We start from the raw sequence: 24,068 nt of genomic DNA, 5'->3' as shown, positions 1-24,068 counted from the left end.
TAATTTATTTTATATGTTTATATGTTTTGATATTTCTCAGATTACTTAGTGTTGGTGTTAAAGGATTTATTGGTGTTTAAAGATGAAAGTTGAAGCAGATCCCATGTTTTGATGTAATTATAGTTTGAAGACAGTGTAAGTGGATGTTGTACAGAATGGGGAAAGGACAAAGCAGTGAATTAAAGTAGAAATGAACGGCATAGGAAGTGATAGAGGGTCTGTGGACACAGAAAGGTATGGTAAGGTAAGGAAAGGTGCTGGTTCTAGTAGAACAGAAGAAGGGAGAACATGAATGTTAATGCTAGTGATAAACGATTCATTTCAGTGAAATGGTTTATCTTGTTTATCTGTAAGGTGCCTAATTTGTTGTGTTATGTCTTTTGGTGTGGTTTTGAGAAAACGGTTAAAAGTTATTGTCTGCGTATTGATTGTCTGTGTTTTAACGAACCTGTTGTGGTTTAGAGTGTGAATTGTGTTTTTAGTTAAATAAGGAAAAGCTTAAATTGTGGAATTTTGTTGCTTTTAGCACTTCTCCAAATTCTTTTTGTAGGACAGCAAGTCCTTAATAGTAAGTCAAAACAATTTGTCTTTTTTTTTCTGGATTAAAAGTGAATGATTAGCTGCCAGTATGCACCAGAATGCATCTAAGACAATGTATTTTTCGAAGATTTTGCTCCACATCCGTCATATAGTTCAGAGAAAAGTTTAGGGATTTTTTCCTTTGCTGATTTTCATCATTGATTAACTGACTTTAGCATCCATAGAGTTGGTGATGGTGAAAAGAAAGCATGACAGTAACAAATCTGCTTTAACAACATGTTTTTTCCAAGCAGCACATAGCTTTAATGTTGCAGGAAAGGCACAGAGCAGAGCAGTCCTGAGACCTCATAAATCTTTACACAGCAAACCCCCTCTGCTTCATTGGGTGAGTGACAAAAAGAGCATTTCTCAGTTCTTTGGCTTCACAGGAAGGAGCCGTGTTAGGAGTGTCTGACCCTCAGGTCAGCTCCGCTGATCAAATGAAGCCATGACTGCATGCATGGAGAATGCATCGGAGCGTCTGCAAGGTGATAAGAGTCTATTTAAAATACATCTGATTCATCACTGCAGAGCACATTTGCAGAAAAAGGGCAAAGGGAGGAGTTGAACAACTGAAAAACAGTCATTTATACTGCAGGGAAAATCCATTCTGGATAATGAAGGTGTTTTTAAAAAAAAGCAAATAACATGATGAGTTTAAATACCCTCAGGACCTGTAGCAATGTTCAGGTATCGGAGGCCGGGACAGGAGGATGGGTATCCCCTCCTGGAAGGCGTGGGCCACCCAGGGACCCCCAGCAGCAGCTGGAAATGGCATCTGTGGCGCTCAGGACAAATGGCAACGACTGCCCGCAACAAGGTACCCAACAGCAGAATGCACAAACCAGGAGCAGAGGACATGAACAGCACCCACAACCGCTCCAAGCTCCTCCACCGTGGCGAGGACCACAGGTGGCAAGTCGGACAATACCACTCTGTGATGCAGGAGCCATGGTCCCTTTCAAGCTCAGAGGTAACTCATGATGAGTCTAGTGGACAATCCATCAGCTCTGCCAAATGAACATATGACTCCTCAAACCCGGCAAAAGACCATCCAACTGACTTTTGACCAGATGGTGGAACATTCATTTGTGCATTCACCACACACGCCTATGAATCTGTTGGGACGGAACATTTTTGTCAAAACAGGAGCCAGCATTCTTTCAGACTGGATGCCATGCCACACCCCACAGCCAACCCCTGCTGCTGACACCTGCTGGATCCAGAGGGCCCTGAAACGCCAGGTGTGTCCATGTATTTCGGGTTTGGATGCCATGAGTCCTGTCCTAGAAGCAATATTTTTCCGCCTCCGATGACCTGAACTGCGCATTCTATTATGACAGAGAGGATGATCAACTGTACCGAGAAGCATTTCATCAGGTAGACAGCCATACGTGGTATTTAAACTACACTGACATATAAATTGGTCAAAAGGGTGTATAGTTTATTTTGCATTCACACACTCACATTTGCAATGATACCGGAAGTTAGTCACACCTGTATCGCACATAGAATTAGCACTCCCCTGGTCATGAAGTTCGGCAACTCAGACCCATGACTGAGAGGGATGTTAACAACACAACTGTCTAAACTGTGATTTTCAGGTGTTCACTTCTCTCCCTCAATAAAAATGTACAGGATAACTTTGCATTCAAGAACTAACTCCTCAGCTCTGGAGCATTTCTGCATCGTCAGTCATCGCAGCAGATAGAAGACAGATCATGAAGATGCAGAGGTGATGTTCAAACGCTCTCTGATGCTTCATGGTCAACAGGTTCATTTGATGTTTGTTCATGCTTCACCGCTTCCCCGGTGGAGATTCAGGTAACTGCAGGAGCAAATGTTTTTAGATCTCAGTGCAGCTGAGTGAAGGATGCAGATGAAGGAAATTCTGATTGGTTTGTGGAACTCTGGTGTAATTGAGCATTCATATTTTTCACGGTTTACTCCTTTGAGACCGGTTTTACAAGCAGATAATAAAACTTATCGCATGGCACATGATTTAAGGGCTGTTAGTGAAGTCATCATTACTCCAGTCCTCCCTGTGCCTGATCCACATAGCATGCTGTCAACTTTAACCCCACAATGTGTGTGGTTTGTGCGTGGTTCACTGCTATTGATTTAGCAAACGCCTTCTTTTGCATTCCATTACATGAGAACAGCAGACACCTCTTCGCATTACAGTATAAAGGTGTCCGCTTGCAGTACACACGCTTGCCACAAGGATTTAGAAATTCTCCTGGCATTTTCAATGACTTTTTAAAGTTTCTCCGACAGGATATTATGCTATTAGAGGGTTGTGTTTTTGATGTAGGTTGATTATCTCCTGCTAACAGCACCGACTGCGGAAATCTGCCTGCAAGTAATGAAAGATCTTCTTTTGACGTTGTTTGATTTGGGTTTTGAAGTGTCTAACAGGAATTTGCAACGTTGCAGAAGGAAAGTCCCATTTTTAGGTACAACTGTTTCCAGCACAGGCTCTTCAATGTCTACGGAGCATAGAAAGTCTGTTTTGCAGCATAAATGTCCAGAGACAGTAAGAGAAATGATGGTTTTCTTGAGTCTTTGTGGTTATGGAAGACATTTTCTTCTTTGTTTTGTGGAACCTACTACCCCTTGAGGTCAATGCTAAACGACAAGGGTGTGACAGACCTCACGGCTGCAAGGCAACGACAATAAGTGGTTTCATTTCTTCACCTTGTGATCTTGCTTTTCACAGGACCGTGGACAAGGATGCCTGTTAATCTGAACTGTGCACTGATCTGTCTGTTGTTCTCCTATTTTATGTTCAATTTCTATTTTTAATCAATTTATATTTTTCCTTTCAATTAATCTGGTTTTGTGTTTGTGCCTTATCTCTGTTTGACTCTGCAATGTTTCCACTCCAAGAGAGGGAGATGGACATTAGGGAGTCTTAAGGAAATTGTTTTATTATCATCGTCAAATTGTTTTATTATTATCATTTAAATGTATTTGTTTAGAAGGGATGTTTAAATGGTAACTCAGATTGACCTTTTTCACTTTTTCTACAGCTTTGTGTGTGTGTTCCTCTCGTTCACTCATCCTGGGCACGGATGAGGAAGTTTTACGACACTGTCCTGGGTTGATAAGGCAGTTATACGACTGTCTCTAATGAACTTTTCTTTTTGTCTTGAATTTGTTTCTTCCCCACTTGTGTTCATAATGACAGCGCGAGGAGGAGCAGACCTTTCAGAAGAGAAACATTGATGGACTTTTTCAATCACATTTGCTGCTCTCCCCTGCGCAGGCGTAACATGATTCGTAGCTCATTGTGTCTTGTGTTTTGTTTTTCTGATATGGTTTTTGGTTATTGCTTTTTATTTTAGAGTTCCTGACCCTAACGCTAATCAATATTTAGATCCACAGCAGATTCATCTTGGGGAGAAGGTACGTATGTGTGGACACTCCAAGCTCTTTCACGCTGTTCTGTTGTATCCTCTGTATCAGATCTCTAATTACCAAGTTTATTGAGAAGTTCATAGGAGGCCTGGTCCAAGCTGGTCAGAGCTTGTGGGACATACAGAAGGACGCGAGTGTTCGAGGCCCTGACGGACCTTTTGGATTTTGTTGCATTTTACGTATTGCTATTCTTATTTAGGTAGAACAATGTATCACAGCCCCTCCAATGGGACCCCATGGAGGAGATGGAAGTAATTCCTGAATTAGGCTTGCTGTTATGTTTAACAATTCTGTTTTTCTTTTAGTCATCTGTGTGATTTTGTTCTGCCTTAACATGTCTCGCTTTCCTCCCCCTTACTTCCAGGTGTTCTTTTGCTTTACAGGAACTGTTATCTTTTTTACGGTTATGCTGTTTTACTATTCGACTTTGACTTACACTGAATTAGACTTTGAATTTGTTTTATTTACCTTGTTTACTACTTTAGTTTTTGTACTATGTAACTTTATTTAATGACATTGTGCCAAGGGGTTAGGTCAATCTTGTAAGCATGGGCATCCTTCGGGGTGGTTGTCGCAGGAGCACGGAACCGTCGCGAGACTTTTCCTGTCAGACTACACACTGAATGTTTAACTGATGCTCCAGACAGGTTTCGCTCGCACGTTCATGCATGGACGCCTAACTCCTTTGAAATATTTTGTGTTCCGGATTGTGCGGGCTTTAGACCACAGCTGTCAGGTTAGGTTAGGTTTGTAATGTTTTGTTGTTTTTGAGTGTTGTAGTGTTAAATCTTTTAGGTGATCACACTTTGTGTGATCAAGAGAGGGAAATGTAGAAAATGTATGTTTTAATATCTTATTCTTCATTATGTTATAGCTTTATCTTTAGTGTGAAGTGAACTCATTTTGAACTCATCAGGACTTATTCTCCAGTGACCTTCACTTGTGCTTTGTAGTTGCAGCAGCAACTAGGACTTCTTTGTGCAAATCTAGGAGTTTCCAGAGATGCAATAAATATGTCATGGACTACATTTCTACTATCTGGGTTGAACACCTTATCCTTGGGAAAGTGTTCAGATTCGTGTTCTCATGTGGAGGTTGGAGCTGACCTTTGCTCTGGATACCGGTAAAGGAACCTTGGGTTGTCCAGGAATGATTTACTCTGACCAGATGGGGACTCTTTTGATCATCGGACTGTGTGCGCTGGTGAAATGGCCCCCCGAGAGGCGGAGCGGATCCGAAGCTGGCAATCGTCAGCTATTGGCCAGAGGAAGCAGGCGGGCTATCAGCTGACGAATCAGAGCGACCAGGGGCGGAGGACCAGCGACCATGATCTTTCCGGAAGGCGGAGATTCAAACACATCTTAAAAAGACTGTTTTCAAAGTTTTCCATTGTTCTTAGGAAAATCTACGAGTAATTCGCATGTAACTTGTGCGTCAGTAGATCTTTACTTGAGAATCCAGATATATCTGCATTAATGTTTTAATCTGTGCTTTAGAACTATTGTCAGGGAAATAAACTCCGTGTATTTTTAAACCGGTTGAATCCTTGTTTGTTTTACCACTCTCGACTATCGAACACGCATGGATGGAAAGAACCCAAAAACGGACGATTCTCTTTCCTTCAGTAATTTGAAGATAGTATCTGCAGAGAGCCGCGACCACGCGTCTTGCCTTAACCCCGGAAGCGGAAAAAAAAAAAGAAAAAATAAATAAATAAATAAATTGGAACATTGGAACTTAACATAGGAAGCTGCTGCTAAGTCCAAAATCAAACAGCAGGGGATTTTCAAAATAAAGGAAGAGTATTTGTGGTGAGGTCACAGCTTCCTCATTCCGGGTCTGACACTAAATGTTTCTGTTGAACAGAATGTTTTCTGATTGGTTTAGCCTTCTTTCCACTCTGGATCCTTCAGGTTCTCCAACTTTCTGGATCCAAATCCTTCCAGTCACAACAACTTCCTGTGTTTAGAGGATCAGATGCAGAAGAGAATCCAACATAGAACCGGAGTCACACTGGATCCAGCTGTCAGGAAGGGGAGGAGCCAAAATGCAGAAACTGGACTCAGAGGCAGAAACGTCAAGATTTGATCCAGAAACAGAAACAGGAGAAAATCCACGGAGAAACCAAAAACTGATGATCTGACAATGTAGAGCTGAAAACAGAGACTTCTACTGACTGAAGACAACAGACATGAAGACATGTGGATGATTGACAGGAACCTGGAGGGACTGACAGACAGAACACCACCAGAACCACTGAAGAACGGACCTGCAGAATCCTCACAGCAACAGCAGGAGAACATTCATTCTCAGTCACACTGTTGCATTCTGGGAAGGAAAGCTGGAAGACAGGGCTGCTCAATCCTGGTCCTAGAGATCTACCAACCTGCCTGTTTTCCAGATCTCCAAGCCCTGCTAGCTGCTGATTGGCTCCATCAGATGTCTCCAGATTGTGACTGGATGAACACACCTGGTCCAGGTGATCAGCAGGAAGGAGTGCAGGGAGAGCTGGAGAACAGGCAGGTGGTAGATGTCCAGGAGCAGGAAGGAGCAGCCCTGCTGTAGGACGTCTGTGTTATGTTATATTAGCCAACATCTGAGCTACTCTTTGTACACAGCACCTGTGTACGAAGCGTAGCTGCTCTGATGCTTGGTCTCATAGTGCCGACGAGCTTATACTCTTTCATTACGGCAACATCGTCAGTGCAAATCAAGCAGACACACTTTCCGTTGATTTCCTTAAAGAAATATTCATTTTCCCACCGTGTTTGAAATCTTCTCACTTGCTATCTTGCGTTTCTTCAGTGCTGCCATTTCAGGGGCCTGTTGCACAAAAGTAGGATAAGGCATTAAGCCAGGATATCTTGGTGATCCTGGCTCAATTGATCCCCAATCCGGTTGCACTAAAGCTGGATAGGGGGCAGGAGGATATGTTATGGTATAAGTTACCATGGAGATTTATTCTGTGGAGCTAGCCTGCTCCAGACCAGGCTAAATTCCAGGATCTATTTCATCTCATCCCTAATGTCAGTCAGCAGTCGCCACAAATGGAAACCAATAGTTATTTCACTGCTCACTATACATTGTTATCACATATAACTAGACCCACTGTCATTATTTAAACGTTCGTGATCATTAATGTCAATCATTTTGGATAAATAATGAGTTTTAGGCAAGGCAAGGCAAGGCAAGGCAAGTTTATTTGTATAGCACAATTCGTACACAAAGTAATTCAAGGTGCTTCACAAAACAGAAAAATGCATTAAAATCACAATAAATCATAGAAATAATCAACATAAAATTTACTTTAAAAGAAAAGGAAAAAAAAAAAGATTTAAAAAGAAAGGAAGGAAAGAAAGGTGCAGATAGGACCTTTCAGTCATATACACGGCTAAACAGAAATGTTTTAAGTCTAGATTTGAACATGAACACAGAAGAGGCCTGTCTTACGCCTTCAGGGAGGCTGTTCCAGATTTTAGCTGCAGAATATTGAAACGCTGATTCCCCTTGTTTAGTTCTGACTCTGGGAATCAACAGGAGGCCGGTCCCTGAGGTCCTCAGAGTACGAGATGGTTCATATGGCACTAACATGTCAGAGATGTACTTTGGTGCTCGGCCATGGAGAGACTTGTACACAAGCAGAGCTGCTTTGAAGTCTATTCTTTGAGGTACAGGGAGCCAGTGCAAAGACCTGAGCACAGGACTAATGTGATCATACTTCCTGGTTCTGGTCAGGACTCGAGCAGCAGCATTCTGGATGTACTGAAGCTGTTTTACAGCTCGTTTGGACAGGCCGGTGAGCAGGCCGTTACAGTAGTCTAACCTACTGGAGACAAATGCATGAATAAGTATCTCCAGGTCTCGCTTTGAGATTATGTTTTTGATTTTGGCAATGTTTTTCAGGTGGTAAAATGCCGCTGATGTTACTGACTTGATATGGCTGTTAAAGTTCAGGTCAGAGTCCATGATTACCCCTAGATTTCTGACTTGATTTGAGGGTTTAAGAGACAGAGAATGAAGGTAGCTGCTGACAATTTCTCTTTGTTTCTGTGGGCCAAAAACAATAACTTCGGTCTTGTCTGAGTTTAGCTGGAGAAAGTTGTTCTGCATCCACGCACTGATCTGTTGGAGGCAGTGGCTGAGTGAATCCACCGGCCCATATTCACCTGTTGTCAGTGACACATAGATCTGAGTATCATCTGCATAGTTGTGATAAGATATGTTATTACTGCGTATTAACTGCCCTAGTGGCAGCATGTAGAGGTTGAACAGAAGGGGTCCCAGGATCGATCCCTGGGGCACACCACAATTCAAGCCCATGTAGTCTGAGACACAACTCCCAATTTCAACAAAATATTTCCTGTCTTCTAGATAAGACTTGAGCCAACTTAGGGCAGATCCAGAGATGCCAACCCAGTCTTGGAGTTTGTGCAAAAGGATCCCATGATCAACAGTATCAAAGGCAGCGCTCAGGTCTAGCAGGATTAAGACAGAGACTTTGCCATCATCAGTGTTCAGGCGGATTCAATTCAATTCAATTCAATTTTATTTGTATAGCCCAAAATCACAACAACAGTCGTCTCGATGGGCTTCGAAGTAAAACATGAAATCAAAAGGATCACGAATACAAAGAGTTCAGTAGAAAAATACTAAAATGAACTAACAAACTGACTAAGCTATACTGGCATCCCTGCCCTTAGACCCCCCTTCACGGTAAGGAAAAACTCCCAAAAAAACCGGATTCCGGAAAAAACGAAGAAACCTCAGGGGTGCCCACATGAAGGAGGGATCCTCCCCCAGGACGGACAGGCGATTTACCAGAAATCTTAGAGAAGAATTAACTTATCTAAATCTACAACTACATATATAAAAGTCCAGCAGACGAGCTTCATCCAGCCGTGGTTGTGGGTACAGTCAAAGGCGCGAGTCGAGCCGGAGACAGGAACCACAGCCAGGTGTAGGAGCAGGAGCAGAGACGAGGTACTCGGTCAGGTACAGAGCAGAGACGAGCCAGAGATGAGCCAGAGGCAGGATCCACAGCCAGGTGTAGGAGCAGGAGCAAAGGCGAGGTACTCGGTCAGGAACTGGAGCACGGATGAGCCAACTGGAGTCTGGAAGCACTCCCACTCCCCAGGAGGGGAGAGGAAAAGAGGGACAATACATGAATCGCACTGCACCAAACAGAGGCATGGAGAACTAAATGATAAATTATGATCAAGAATAGAGGAGAGGAAGGGTAGAAGTAAAAAAGGAAAGAGGACAGAACCCCAGTGTACCATAGTTACCCCAGCTTCAACTTCTAGCAGCCTTTTAAAAGAAATAGTTATTATTAAGTTTAATTTAAACAAACTAACATTAAGTTAAATAATCTCTGAATACTAACTAGTCTGACAATAAGCCTGTCCAAAGAGGAATGTTTTCAGTCTAGCTTTGAATGTAGAAACTGAGTCGGCCTCTCTTATATGAGCTGGGAGTTTATTCCATAAGACAGGGGCTTGGTGGCTAAACGCTCTACCTCCAACCGTACTTTTACTAATTCTAGGAACCACAAGCAGTCCTGCATTTTGCGAGCGAAGTGTTCTGATTGGTTGGTAAGGGACTATGAGGTCCTTAATATAGGACGGGGCCATTCCATGTAAGGCCTTATAGGTTAACAGGAGGATCTTGAACTTAATTCTAGAATCAACTGGGAGCCAATGGAGCGAAACTAACACAGGAGTGATGTGATCTCTTCTGCTGGTTCCAGCTAACAATCTAGCAGCTGCGTTCTGAACAAGCTGGAGACTTCTTAAGGAACTCTTAGGACACGCTGCTAACAAGGAGTTACAGTAATCCAGCCTCGACGTAACAAATGCATGGATGAGTTTTTCAGCATCACTCTTAGAAAGTATATTTCTGATCTTAGCAATATTCCGCAGGTGAAAAAAGGCAGTTCTACATGCCTGAGATATGTGAGCCTTAAATGATAAATCCTGGTCAAGTAAAACCCCAAGGTTTCTAACTGTGGAATTGGGGGCTATACTTATACCATCCAGGGAGACTATCTGAGCAGACAGAGCATCTCTGAGGTTTTTAGGACCAAGTATAATGACCTCAGTTTTTTCTGGGTTCAAGAGGAGGTAATTAATTGTCATCCAGGTCTTGATGTCACTGATGCAGGCGTTCAGTTTCTCTATCTGGTCATTCTGGTCAGGCTTCATGGATAAATACAACTGCGTATCGTCGGCATAACAATGAAAATTAATGCTGTGTTTCCTGATTATGTTTCCAAGGGGTAACATATAAAGCGTAAACAGGATCGGTCCCAAGACTGAGCCCTGTGGGACTCCATAGTTGACTCGAGTGCACTGAGAGGAATGGCCATTTACATTAACGAACTGATACCTATCAGACAGATAGGATTTAAACCACTGGAGAGCAGATCCTCTGATCCCTATGTCCTGCTCTAATCTATGGAGTAAAATACCGTGGTCGATAGTGTCAAAGGCAGCACTGAGGTCCAACAGGACCAGAATAGAAAGTAGTCCCTTTTCTGAGGCCAATAACAAGTCATTAGAGACTCTAACTAGTGCAGTTTCCGTACTGTGGTGAGGTCTAAACCCCGACTGAAAGTCTTCAAAGTGGCTGTTGTCCTGTAGGTGGCAGTAAAGCTGCTCAACTACAACTCTTTCTAGGATTTTAGAAATAAAGGGCAGGTTTGATATCGGTCTATAGTTGGCCAAGATGCTAGGATCCAAACTGGGCTTTTTCAGAAGAGGTTTAACAACTGCATATTTAAAAGACTGTGGCACGTAACCCGTTTCCAGAGAGGCATTTATCATTGTTAATATGGGATCATTAATTAGGGGAAAAGTTTCTTTAAAAAGTCTAGTGGGAATTGGGTCTAACAGACACGTTGAGGATTTGGAGGACGTAATAATTGATGTTATTTCTGCTTGATCCACAGCAGTGAAGCAGTCTAATGTTACAGAGGTTTCTATGGATGCCTCCATTTCTACCGCTTCAGCCTGTTCTGGGCTGATAGTAGGAATAACTTGATTTAACTTATGTCTAATATTTGAGATTTTACTATCGAAAAATGTAAGAAAATCATCAGAGCTGAGAGAAACAGGAACATGTGGTTCTACTGAGCTCTGACTGCGAGTTAATTTAGCTATAGTGCTAAAAAGAAATCTTGGATTATTTCCATTCTCTGATATTAAGGTTGAATAGTACTGGCTTCTAGCTCTACGCAGAGCTTTTTTATAATTTAATAGGCTATGTTTCCAGATATCCAGAGACTGCTCTGAACCGGAGCGGCGCCATTCTCTTTCCAACTTACGGGTTTCTCGTTTAAGAGAACGAGTTTCAGCGTTAAACCACGGTGCTACTCGGTTTTGTCTGACGAACTTAGGTTTCAAGGGGGCAACAACATCGAGTGTACTCCTGAGGGCTTGTAAGGCATCATTAACAAAGTGGTCATTTATACTAGGACTGATACTATGGGAGCTGGTCTCAGAGTATTTTCTCAGAATATCACTAAGTACTGGCTGAACTGTGTGTTTAAACTCAGACACAGAACGGTCAGTTAAGGTTCTTCTAAGCTGTTTCTTATTCACTGGGGCAGAAGGATGTTCCAGTGTAAGCTGGAAGGTAATCAGAAAGTGATCAGAAATGATGGGGTTAAGAGGAAGGACACTCAGCTGGCTGATCTCTATACCATGGGTTAGAACAAGGTCCAGGGTGTGCTTATGACAGTGAGTGGGTTCATTCACACTTTGGGTGAAACCGACATCATCTAATAAAGCTGCAAAAGCCTTTCCTAGGCAGTCACTGGGGTCATCAACATGAATATTAAAATCCCCTAATATTATAATTTGATCAGAATCTAAGACAATAGTCGATAGGAAGTCGGAAAACTCAGTTAAAAATTCTGAATATGGGCCGGGGGGGCGATAAATAATTATGAGTAAAACAGGTTTTCGAGTTTTCCTGTTTGGGTGACTTAAAGACAATATGATGCTTTCAAATGAATTATAAGCATTTTTAACTTTAGGGCTGAGAAGTAAGCTAGACTGTGATATTACTGCCAAACCACCTCCTTTCCCTGAAATCCTGGATTTCTGATAGTTAGCATAAGTGGGGGGGGTTGCTTCATTCAATCTAACATAGTCATCCTGATGGAGCCAAGTTTCTGTTAAGGCTAAAAGACTAAGATTGTTATCAGTAATTAACTCGTTGACTAAGAGGGACTTGGAGGAAATGGATCGAATGTTTAATAAACCGCATTTAATGACATCATAATTCTGCTTGTGAGAACTGCTGTCTGTCACTGTAAGGTTTCTATGACGCGCTCCTTTCATTTGTCTTTCAGCACATAAGCTAAAGCTAGGAGCTGCTTGACTTTCCCTGCATGGGTTTTGCACCGGCACTAACCCTAAGGGAGGCTCAGAGGAGCGTTTTACACTGCTGCTCTGCGCCCGGGTCTCGTCTCTGGATTGTCAGGTTAACAGACTAAGGCTAGCAGAAATGTTTCTAGAAAGAAGAGCGGCACCGTCCCGGGTGGGATGGACGCCGTCTCTCCGCATGAGACCGGGCTTCCCCCAAAACGCGCTCCAGTTATCCACAAAACCAACGCCGTTTTCTGGGCACCATCTAGAAAGCCAGCGGTTAAATGATGAAAAGCGGCTGTACATTTCATCACTGACTAAGTTCGGCAGGGGACCAGAGAAAATTACAGTGTCGGACATCGTCTTAGCCAGTTTACACACCGAAGTTACGTTTAACTTAACCACCTCTGACTGTCTCCGTCGGGCATCATTACCGCCTGCGTGAATCACGACTCGACGGAACCTGGACTTACTCTGAGCTAACATCCTAAGGTTCCCCTCGATGTCACCAACTCTGGCCCCCGGATAACACCTGACAGTAGCCGCTGGGAGCTCCACGTTTCTAACTTCAGAAGAGCCTATAACCAGAGTTGAGTGTTCAGCGGGTGTGTCGCTGAGGGGGGAGAACCTATTACTAACGTGGAGTCTCGGGTGCTCTAAGTTTTTGCGTTTAGCACTATGTTTCCTCCCAACCGGTACAAACCCCTGACTGTCTCCCGGCTGTTGGGAGGGCGCTGGGGTGCTAGCTAAGTTAGCCCTGGTAGCGCGGCCCGCGCTACGAGTAACGACCTGGCTAGCCGGCTTAGCTTCCACTGTGCGGAGCCGCGCTTCTAACTGCTCCAGCCTGGCCTCCAAGTCTAACACAAGACTACACTTAACACACCTACCCCTATCTTCACTAAAGGAGGCAGGATCATCACTAAACATATGGCACATGGGGCAGGAGAGAGGAGGAGAGGCGGAAGGAGTGGTGGTGGCCATACTAGGTTCTAAGCTAAGGCTAGCGGTGTTTAAGTAAAGAGAAGTGGTTTATTTAGCAAAATGAGAAAAGTGAACAGCAAGCGGTTTAACAGTGGTGAATTCGCTAATAAAAGGTACTAGATGTGAATATTAACCCAGATAACCCTTAGAGTAAGCAATAGTAGTAAGGCTAATGCCAAACAAGAGGACAGCAGTCACACAGCTAGCACTGGGAATAGCTCACCCGGATGTCGTTGGTTACCTTGATAAGAGCAGTTTCTGTGCTATGATGGGGTCTAAAACCTGACTGGAAAACATCAAACGAATTGTTTAATAAGAGAAAGTCAGTGAGCTGTTGGTAGACAACTTTTTCAAGGACTTTTCCTAAAAATGGCAGATTAGAGATAGGTCTGTAATTATTCAGTACAGTGGGATCAAGACCGTTTTTCTTCAGGAGAGGTTTAATGACTGCAGTTTTTAATGCCTCTGGAAATATTCCAGATTGAAGAGACATGTTAACTATTTGAGTAATTGATGGCAACACACTGTTCAAGACAGACTTTAGAAATCTAGTGGGTAACACATCAAGGCAGCATGTAGACGAGCTCAGGCGGGTGATGGTCTCTTGGACAGTTTGGTCAGTGACAGGTATAAAGTGAGTCAGCTTAGAGTGAGTAGGTGGCCGTTCGATAGTAATATGTGTTGTGGAGTTGATGGCTTTTTTAATGCCCTGAACCTTGTCATTGAAAAATACAGCAAATTCATTACATTTAGGTGTGCAAACCAGTTCCATTGGTAGCTGGGTTGGAGGGTTAGTTAATCTGTTTACTGTTGTGAACAGATTTTAGATGATGTTGCTATCATTAGATAATTTACAGTTTCCCATAGACTATAAGGCTATATATAAAATGATAGAATATTAGGGCCACAGAGGGAAAAAAAGACAAGTCATAATATTGTAACCAGTTGTTTTAAAGGAGGACAGTTGTTAAAATGACAGATGTGGGGCATTTGGTGAAATTGTACTTCAGTATGGTTTCATAAACGAAGACATGCTGATGTGTCAGAATATGAAGTATCACATTGTCATAACTATCAAAACTGTCAAAAGAATATGTTGTTTTCTGCAGAAAGAACCAGCCTCATAAATGTATGACTTTATCCTTTTTCCTTAGTGGGCCCTAGTACTCTGTCATATAAACAAATACACATTCCATATGAATATAAAAACACAATGTGTAACATTATGTTCCTTTATTGAATAAGGACAAAACAAAGCAGGTAAACTTTATCACTGTGGCAGTGTTGCCTTTCTTCTTAATTATATCTTTTACCTCCTCATATTCCTCCATGAGGATTTGTGCTTCAGACGGGGAAAAGTACGCTTTTACTTACTTTAACTCTAGTTGCCATGGTAAATCAGTTCATCTGTGATCTGTCTATTTGAGTGAGCCGTGAGCGCGCACCAACAGTAGCTTGTAAATCATTGAGGATCCCCATGACTCTGAAAAGGATTCAGTGAGTTCAGAGAATGGGGGGGGGGGGGTTGAATTAAAAAAATTAAACTGAAATACTTTTGAGGTGGTTTAGATTTTTCTTGGTGCATAACAATGCTAAAAAAAATTTAAGTATAAAAGGATTCCTTCTTGTGTTGCTGCAGTTCTCCCCCAGCATTGGATGACTGAAGAGGATCTCTGCAACCAGCAGAAGAACTTCAGAGTGGAACATGAGAAACAAGAACCTCCACATTATAAAAAAGAGCAGGAGGATCAAGAACCTTCACATTATAAAGAAGAGCAAGACGAACGAGAACCTCCACGGATTAAAGAGGAGCATGAGGAACAAGAATCTCCACACTTCAAAGAAGAACAGGATGAACTAGTTCTTCCACAGATTAAAGAGGAACCAGGGGAACTCTGCATCAGTCAGGATGAAGATCAGCTTGATCTGAAGCAGGAGACTGATACCTTGATGGAGATTCCTACGTATGAGGAAGATGAGAAGAGTGAAGCAGATCTAAACAATCAGCAGAGCTTTAATGTAACTGATAGTCAGGATGAAGAAGGAAACCAACATGAAGAATCAACATCAACTACAGATGGAGATACAGACCAACAGAAAACGGATTCTGAAAGAGTCTGTAAAAAATATGGTATAAACTTTCATCAATTGTCTCAAGTTAAAATTCTCAAGAGAACTCACACAGAAAACAAACCTTATTCTTGTAAAGAATGTGATAAAGGTTTTAGTCGAATATCTAATCTCAAAAGACACATGAGAACTCACACAGGAGAAAAGCCTTTTTCTTGTAAAGAATGTGAGAAAAGTTTTAATCAAATATCTCATCTCAACAGACACATGAGAACTCACACAGGAGACAGGCATTTTAGTTGTAAATATTGTGGCAAATGTATTAGCGATGAATATGATCTCAAAATACACATGAGAACTCACACAGGAGAAGGGCCTTTTTCTTGTAAATATTGTGATATATGTTTTAGAGATGTACTTCATCTCAACACACACATGAGAATTCATACAGAAGAAAAGCCTTTTTCTTGTAAAGAATGTAAAAAATATTTTAGTTTTTTATGTCATCTCAAAATACACATGAGAACTCATACAGGAGAAAAGCCTTTTACTTGTAAATATTGTGATAAATGTTATAGTCATGTATCTCATCTCAAAACACACATGAGAACTCACACAGGAGAAAAGCCTTTTTCTTGTAAAAAATGTAAAAAAAGTTTTCATGATGGTTCTAATCTCAAATCACACATGATAATTCATACAGGAGAAAAGCCTTTTTCTTGTAAAGAATGTGATAAAAGTTTTAGTTTTTTATCTAATTTCAAAAGACACATGAAATCTCATATATAAGTGAAACCTTTTTCTAATAAAAAATGTCTCTAATGAAAATTCTCAACCTAAGAAAACATGTAAAATTATTGGGTCAAATATGAATCAGCTTTAAAAAATAAATAAAAGAACAGATTTTTAATTTGAGAAATGCGTATCATAACTGAAATATAAATTAAACTAGTTCCAAAGTCGAGAGTACATATTGTAAATTTGAAGCATTTATTTAAAATATTAACTGTACATTTGAAACTTGGATTTAAAAACTACAGTTTTTCACGACTATAAGGCGCACTTAAAAGTTATACATTTTTTCGCCATCAGGGGGAAACCCATGAGCCGGTGCGCCTATTGTGTAGTTGTGGGTCGTAGAAGAAGATTGAGTGAGGAAGGGAGAGAGACGTAAAGGCCAAGTGGAACCTACCTGCATTGCAACTATCTACATTTTAAAGCCTTCTATGCTCCTTCTACCTCATAACCCTCAACCATTTCAGTGCAGAAGGAGTGAGCAGAGAAGCAGCTTGCCCACTGCTTTAAGCTGCTGCTTTCGTTGGAGGAGAAATGCAGAGACAGACTGGGGCAAGTCTCTGTGTGTGCTGAAAGGTGCAGGTTTTGGCTAGCACACATGAAGAAAGGAGACGTGCAGCGCAAGTCTGTGTGTCTCTGTGTGTGTATGTGCTGAAAGGAGTAGCGTTTTCTAGCACATATAGAAAGTAAGAAAGGAGAAGTGGGCACGGCGGCGTCTGTGTGTGTGCTGTGTGTTTAGTTCTTGTGTAAGATAAGGAGGAAGGGAGACAAGAGCGCGCAAGTGAGCGACCATTCAGTTTGTGTTTAGTTAGGGAGGGAGAACAGCAACAAAAAAAGTGTCCTCTAAAAAAATCAGAGTCAGGATGTTTTTATTAACCCACTCTAGAAACTCTGAAGGCCCGAACAGGGCATTAACGTGCCCGCGCCTTAACACCCAGTGCACCTCTTGTATGTGTTAAAGACGGGAAAATCCCCCATGACTGAGACCGCACCCTACCATCCGGTGCGCCCTATGGTCGTGAAACCACAGTACTGTATGTTCATGACCATAAGGCGCACTGGGTTATAGGACAGAGTCTCAGTTATGGTTAGTTTTTTCTGTATTTAATACATACAAAAGGTGCACCGGGTTTTAAGGCACGGGTAAGTTAACACATACCAGTAAAACACGCCTGCTAGTGTTGAACCGTTACTGCGTTGTTTCTGACTGCGGTCCAAAGACCCAAGGGAGATCCTCTCCAGGGACGATGGGGGATCTTCCTTCAGGGTTCACTTCCCTGTTTGGACCCTCAGAGCCTCCAGAGCGGGTTAATAGAAGAACCAGTCTCCGTTCTTTTAGAGGAAATGTTAATTATTTCTGTTCTCTGTAACCGAGTAACACAAACAGAATGCACGCTCACGCACTCGCTTGCACTGAGGGCTCCCCCCCTGCTTCCTGCACACGCGTGGGCGCCAACACAGCGGCTTCAGCACACACACACTCAGTGTGTGTTTAAAAAGGCAGCGGGAGTTGGTTATGATTTACTTTTCATTTTTTCAGTCATAAAAGAGGATCCAAACCTCCATCAAAGTCCTAATCCTCTTTATCTGACATGAACAGCTGGGCTAAAGTTCTATCAAACACGCCAGGTTCCCTTTCGTCATTGTCAGAGTCTTTCTGGTGGCCGTCTGGCTCCTCATGAATGATGCCAGCTTTTGTCAAAGCTCGAAGAACAGTCCATGCAGAAATGTTAGCCCAAGCTTTTACAATCCGTTCACAAAGTGTGGCATAACTCGCCCGGCGCTGCCTCCCAAAACAACAAAAGCTGACGTTTCCTGCCCTGTTGGACATATCCTACCGCCCTGCTCCCGTTCTTCTGGACATTATGACTCACCAGGATGTTAAAAGTCAGCGGCGCTTCGTCCATGTTGGTGATGTGGCTGGGCTGGAGGTGTTTGTCAACGATCTTTCTACTGCACTAGGAGTGGAAGATGAACAGCTTTTCATTGTAGTCCGCTGGAAGTCGCTGCAGCATTGCAATCCTAGCCTGGATGGAAAGATGATGGCGTTTCATAAGGTGAAGGTGAATATTGTCTCCGTTAATAGCGTTACTGCCCTCAGTCGAATGGAGACTGCAGAGAAGCGTCTCCAAACAGGTCGCTGATCGTTAATCAATCGAGTCGCCTTGTTTTCACAGAAATTTAGCTGCGTCATCTTGACTTTTGGAGTTCGTTTTCTAGCTTCCTCCACTTGTGAATCATGGATTAATTCATCTTGAATTTTCTGCAGCTGCTCCCATGTTCCACCTTGTAGATGATAGCTTGCAGTTTAAATCGTGCTACAGGGTTAGATAACTGCCTGATTAAAATGTATGCTGATAAAGTACATTTTGAATGCTTTAAAAAGAAATAATAAAACAGAACATTTAGTTTTTAGTATAAAATTACTATTTTGAATATTACTTTTCTTTCTTTTGACTATGATTTTGAACAAGAAATTTGTCTTGTTGGATTACTTCAAAATACGTTGCAGTTTCAGGGCATTGATATCGAGTCCCTCGATTGAAAACAAAAATGTGTATGCATAGTTTCTACAACTAAAGATAGAATGTCAGGAAAAGAAGATGCCTGCACAATAGAAGCAATCAAACACTGATGAAGTTTACATGCTTTTAATTTTTTGTGGCATTAATTTATTCATGTAATGTAAATATAGAACATTGATCAAATGTTTAGATATAATCACTACCATCATTAATGTCACAGCAGTGATGTCCTTAACAAGAGGCAGTGTGGTTTATGAACAACAATGCAATAGAAAAAATCCATTCCACCACATTTTGGGGTGTGTAGATAAAGCTGTAACAGAGCAGCTCCTGCAGAAAATTTCAGAAAAACCAAGTTGGGTTTTCTGATCCTAATGACCTTATGACCTTTTTCTAATTTTAACAGTCAGATGCCAGTTAGCCTACTTTGGCTCTTAATTAGCTCACTTGTTTTTGTCAGTTTGTTTTATCATTCTCTTATTATAATCTCTTTTTTTAACAAACATGGACTTGCACACAGTGAGAGGCATACCTGATACTATTTTTGGGGACTGCTTCCCAAAACTTCTGGGCCCGAAACAATCCGCTAATGTATTGTCTACACAATCAGCTGTTGTCCCCTGGCAACACAAATGTGGTCAGAGATTGCGTTTTTTTTTTTTTTTTACAGCGCTTTGGTAACAACAATTTCCCTGCCATACGATCAATAAAACATGCACGCAGAACCACATTGATGCAGTCATTTACGTAAAAGGAGGCAGAAGTGAACATTGAATGGAAATAAATGAAGAGTTTTCTAACATCTGATGTGTCCTGAGAACATCTTTCTCATACACCTTTTTGGGGTTGTCATCTATAAGCTACAACCATCAGAATCCAACTAAATCTGCTAAACTTCAATTTGCTTTTTTTAATAGATGGACCTGTAAATACAAATGTGTTGTTTTTGATGATCCTGGTTTAATCTTCATCTCTTGAACAGCTTAATTGTGGTTGTAGTTTATGCTGATACAATGTGTATGTCGTCTTTGCCTGTGTTACCATGACAACACTGGAAATATTTGGTTCAATTCAAACACTTTTTATGTGATCGGTGATAGTTTTAAAAAGTAGTGACTACAGTTTATATTTTTTTGGGGTCATATGAGCAAAGAATTTCTTTAGGAAAGGATTTTCTCCTAAATGTATGAAGGAAGAGGCTGGTGTTCTTGTGATTCCTGTTTTCTAGTAGACATTAGAACTGTTCCTCTGTTCTTTTTGGTTCTCAGTGTTCTGTTCCAGTCTTTACTGTGAAGAATAAAATGGACGTGAACATCAGTCAGAAGTGTGGAGTCTTTCCCACAGTGTGGGTTTCTGCTGTTTGCTGCTTCTCTGCTGGTTCCAAAGCTGGACTCTACAGGTCCAGTTCTGATTGCTGAACTCAGGACTGAGGTGAGATCACAGAGCTCCATCAGAAGCTGTGAAGAAGACTGAAGCAAACAAACGGCTTCTCTGTAGTTTTATCATCAGTCTGAGTGCAGCAGTGAGGTTCTGCTCCACAGACATCTGTAAACTTCAGTCTGACTTAGAGTCTCTTTGAAATCCAGATTTGGTCTTGGAAGATGAATTCAGCATTTGCAGCTTTAATGATGTGTTTTTAAGATAAATAAGATATTCCTTTATTAGTCCCACATAGGGGAAATTTCCTTGTTGCAGCAGCAGTACAAGTAAGGGAGCAGTATATAAAAAAAAAAAATAATTTTTACTTTGATCTGTTTTATCTTTTGAACAGGTTAGTCTTTTCACAGTAAACTTGCAAAAATGTTTCCAGAATGTTGGGATACTAAAGAGATTGATAAAGTTAATCAAATATTTTTTTTCCTAAATAAAATGTGTTTAGTGTTGTAGATTAACCATTTTAAAGTTAAATCTATTGTTACTCATTTGATGCATTTCTATTTTCAATTGGCCATTGATGCAAATACAGTAAAAAGGAAGGACTTTTATTTTGAAGTCTCATTATGTATCTTTTCAGCTCTTCCTCTAGACATGGTTTTAGTTTTGGAGGAGACGACCTTGAGATGAAGGAAGATGGTAAGAACAGAGCAGGAACAATTCGTCCAGACAGGCAAAGGGAATGGTATCCCACAATCCCTTGCAGTGCTGATCTAACAGCAGCACCAAAGTTACACCTTAGGTTAGGTGCCACTAAATCCTATTCAAATGGAAACGCCATGCTGCTTCATAGTGGAAGATAAAAAGTCACACAAACACACACCATAAATAACAATAAAATAATAATTCATAAAATAGAAGTTCATATCAGACAGATTTGTTAAACAGCCGTACTGAACCGAGCCCTATGAAACGCTGAATGGAACTGAATGGAGAATTTAGCGTATCGTTACACCCCTAGACATAAATCTGATGGAGAAATCAATAGAATCTGCAGTTTGGATCAGTTTCTATTGAAAAAGGCTGCATAAATATGACAGACAGCTTTCAGGTTCAGATTCTGAAAAACAGCAGAAACATGATCTGATGGAGGCTCTCATTTCTCCTCATTATTCTTCCAAACAGCCCAATCAAGTTGGCCCAAAGGCACATTGGCAGAGCAACATGTTGTCTATGAAGAACCTACTCAGCTGTGCTACAAATAACAACAAACATCCAAACCACAACACTAAACAATCAAGACCAACACAACTGTCAACATCCAGAATCCAGCAAATATCCCAAACAGAACATTATTACCCACAATGCACCTGCACAGGTCCTGCAGCAGACAGGGTCTTTCCAATAACTTTATTAGTCTCATCTTTTTGAAACTGGAAATATTTTTCTTCAACGTTTAAAACATAAAACAGGAAATGAAAATATTTGACACTTGATGAGAAGCTGCAGAAAGACTGAAATCCATCAGATTGTAAAAACGTAGAGGTGATGATGATGATGATGTGATGAAGATGAGACGCTGATGTCACTGATGTTCTGGCTGTTGATGGGCTGGATGTGGGTCCTGGTGGTGCTGAAGAATGAAAGATCCTTCTACCTGCAGTCATTCCTGAAGGAAGCTGATTGCAGCTGTTCTCTCCTGACAGATGGAATGATGGGAAATGAAGTTCATGTTGAAGTGTGCTCCAAGCAGAACAGAAAGGTCTCAGGACTTGGATCAGCTGCTGCTCTCTGGGAGCGTGCACGTGCTGCTGCATGTGCTTCTGTCATGGCGTTCTGGATGAGCTGCTGAGGTCTGTTTGCATCCAGACTCTCAGCTGCTTTAGTCAAACTGCTGAGCCATGGAACAATGGAGCCGTTTCTGAAGGAAGAGGATCAAACATGATGCTCTGCAGGAAGTGGAGGTTTTTTAGAGTCTCCAGACTGTTTCTGAACGGCCAAAGAAAAGCAGCTGATGTGCTTCTGTCTCCTACCAGCAGGGAGCGCTCTCAGCCGGACAGAACAGATCCTCAATGCTGCTCTGAGAAAGACTCTTCTGTTCCAGAAGCAGAGACTGTTCACATCCAGGAGAATCTGGACTCCAAGGAATCCCAGAGAATGTTTGGACACTTTGACCAGCAGAGGGCAGCAGAACTTTCAGCAACTCTGGATCTGATCCCACAAAAACAATCCATGGATGATCAGATTTCAGAAGATTTGAAGGATCAAAGACAAAGATGTGAGAAGAAAGTCCAGAATGAATCCACTCTGACTTGTCCTCATGTCTCTGAAGCTTGTGTCTTCATGTCTTCACCTCAGAGTTTCTTCTGGATTCCATGTGGATCAATAATATTGATCATGTTCTGTTGTCATCAGAACTTCAGGCTTTTCTCTGCTGATGATCTCTGAGCTGAACTTCTTGGAGGAATTCCTGAATCTGGGATTTGGAGCAAACAGTCAGAACAAAGGAGGTTTCCATTTCTTCTAAGCTCTGCCAGAAGAAAAGAGCTGAAGCTTGAAGCTGAAGCAGCATTTGCTCCCAGAATCTGTCCTCCAGACCAACAAGTCCCACCACAGCCTTGAAGACGTTTCCAGAAGCAGCAGCAGACTGTGTTCCCATGACGACGCTGAAGTCAGCTGCTGCTCTGCAGGAGAAAGTCTGCAGCTCCTCAGTCAGGAAGCTCTTTCAAGCTCGTGCACATCTGTCAGTGCAGCAGCAGAAAGCCTGTTTCCCTGCAGGAAGTCTGAGACTTTTCAAAGTAAGAGCCTCATGTTGGCAGAGATGGGTTGGATTCTTTGATGCTCCAGTGTCTTTTGGATTCAGGATGAGTTCATGCAGATCTAGAAATCCCACCATGATGATCATCCTTGAGGAATTTCAAAATAAAAGACTTACAATCACTGCTGGATGAGAAATACATTTACTCTTTATTTTCTGTCAATAAATAACATTTATCAATAAATCCTTGATTGTAAATGATGGATCTAAAGTTGAAAAGAAGTCAAAGTGCTGACTCAGCACAGATCAAAGGAGACACAGATGATTTCCTGGAATGAAGAAAACATCAAACATCATGATGTGATCTGGAACTGAGCTGTTCTTCAGAAGATCCTCCCAAACATGGAAACTGTTGCTGCAACACGTGAAGCTTTGCTTCTGTTGCTAGGTAGATCTGATGGATCAGAAGCAGACTTCTGTCAGCTGGAACTGGGGCTTCTTCCAGACCATGTGACCTCATGGACAAAGTTCCAACATGGTTTCAATGAAATGTGGAGGTTTTCCAGGAAACGTTGCTGCAGTTCCTCCGTCTCATCAAATGAGAGATTTCTCTGCACTACAGAAGGAAATCTTCCAGAACAGCTTCAAGCTGCAGAAAAACTGTTTCCATCATTCTGAGGACATTTCTTTAGGCTTCATGTGAAGAAAACCAACTGTTGGAAAAGATGAAAACAGAAACAAAGACGTTTCTAGAAGCTGTATATTGTATTGTGAACTACAACTCTACTGTTGTAGTTATGTTAATGTGTAGGTCATCTTTTGATGTTCAATAAAAAAATAGAAAAAAAACGGTACCTGTAGGGCTAACCAGAAGTGTCCAACAGGAAGTGGGCGGATCCAACAGCCAAATGCTGCCCATGACAATTATCCCCCCCCCCCACTGTACCTGAGCCAATTAATGTGTTTTAAGAATGAAGTCAAGCTGTATTATTTATTATTATTTATACTGAAGTTTTTTTTATATTTTTATGTGTATAGATTTTTTTGTTTTGGTCTTTGTTTTTTGTGAAGAGATGTGCCTAGAATCATTGGGTGGTTGTGTCTGCAAGAGTTTTGTATCATTTTTAAATATAAGTTAAAAAAATAAAATAAAACAAAACTGAGCCAAGTAATCCTGCCGCAGCTCCATCATTGTTG

At 41.6% G+C, this 24,068-nt stretch overlaps 1 protein-coding gene across 2 annotated transcripts in view; it reads left to right on the top strand.

The window, feature by feature from the left end:
• LOC144989386 (uncharacterized) overlaps positions 1-24,068 on the top strand; it is a 167,375-nt gene that overhangs the window by 63,313 nt on the left and 79,994 nt on the right. The window lies entirely within an intron of this gene.

This window comes from Oryzias latipes, chromosome 2 (assembly GCF_053564925.1).
Source record: "Oryzias latipes strain Hd-rR chromosome 2, Olatipes_Hd-rR_3.1".
Taxonomy (NCBI): domain Eukaryota; kingdom Metazoa; phylum Chordata; class Actinopteri; order Beloniformes; family Adrianichthyidae; genus Oryzias; species Oryzias latipes.
Note: the sequence above shows the minus strand (reverse complement) of the source record. Positions and strands in the feature narration are given on the sequence as shown.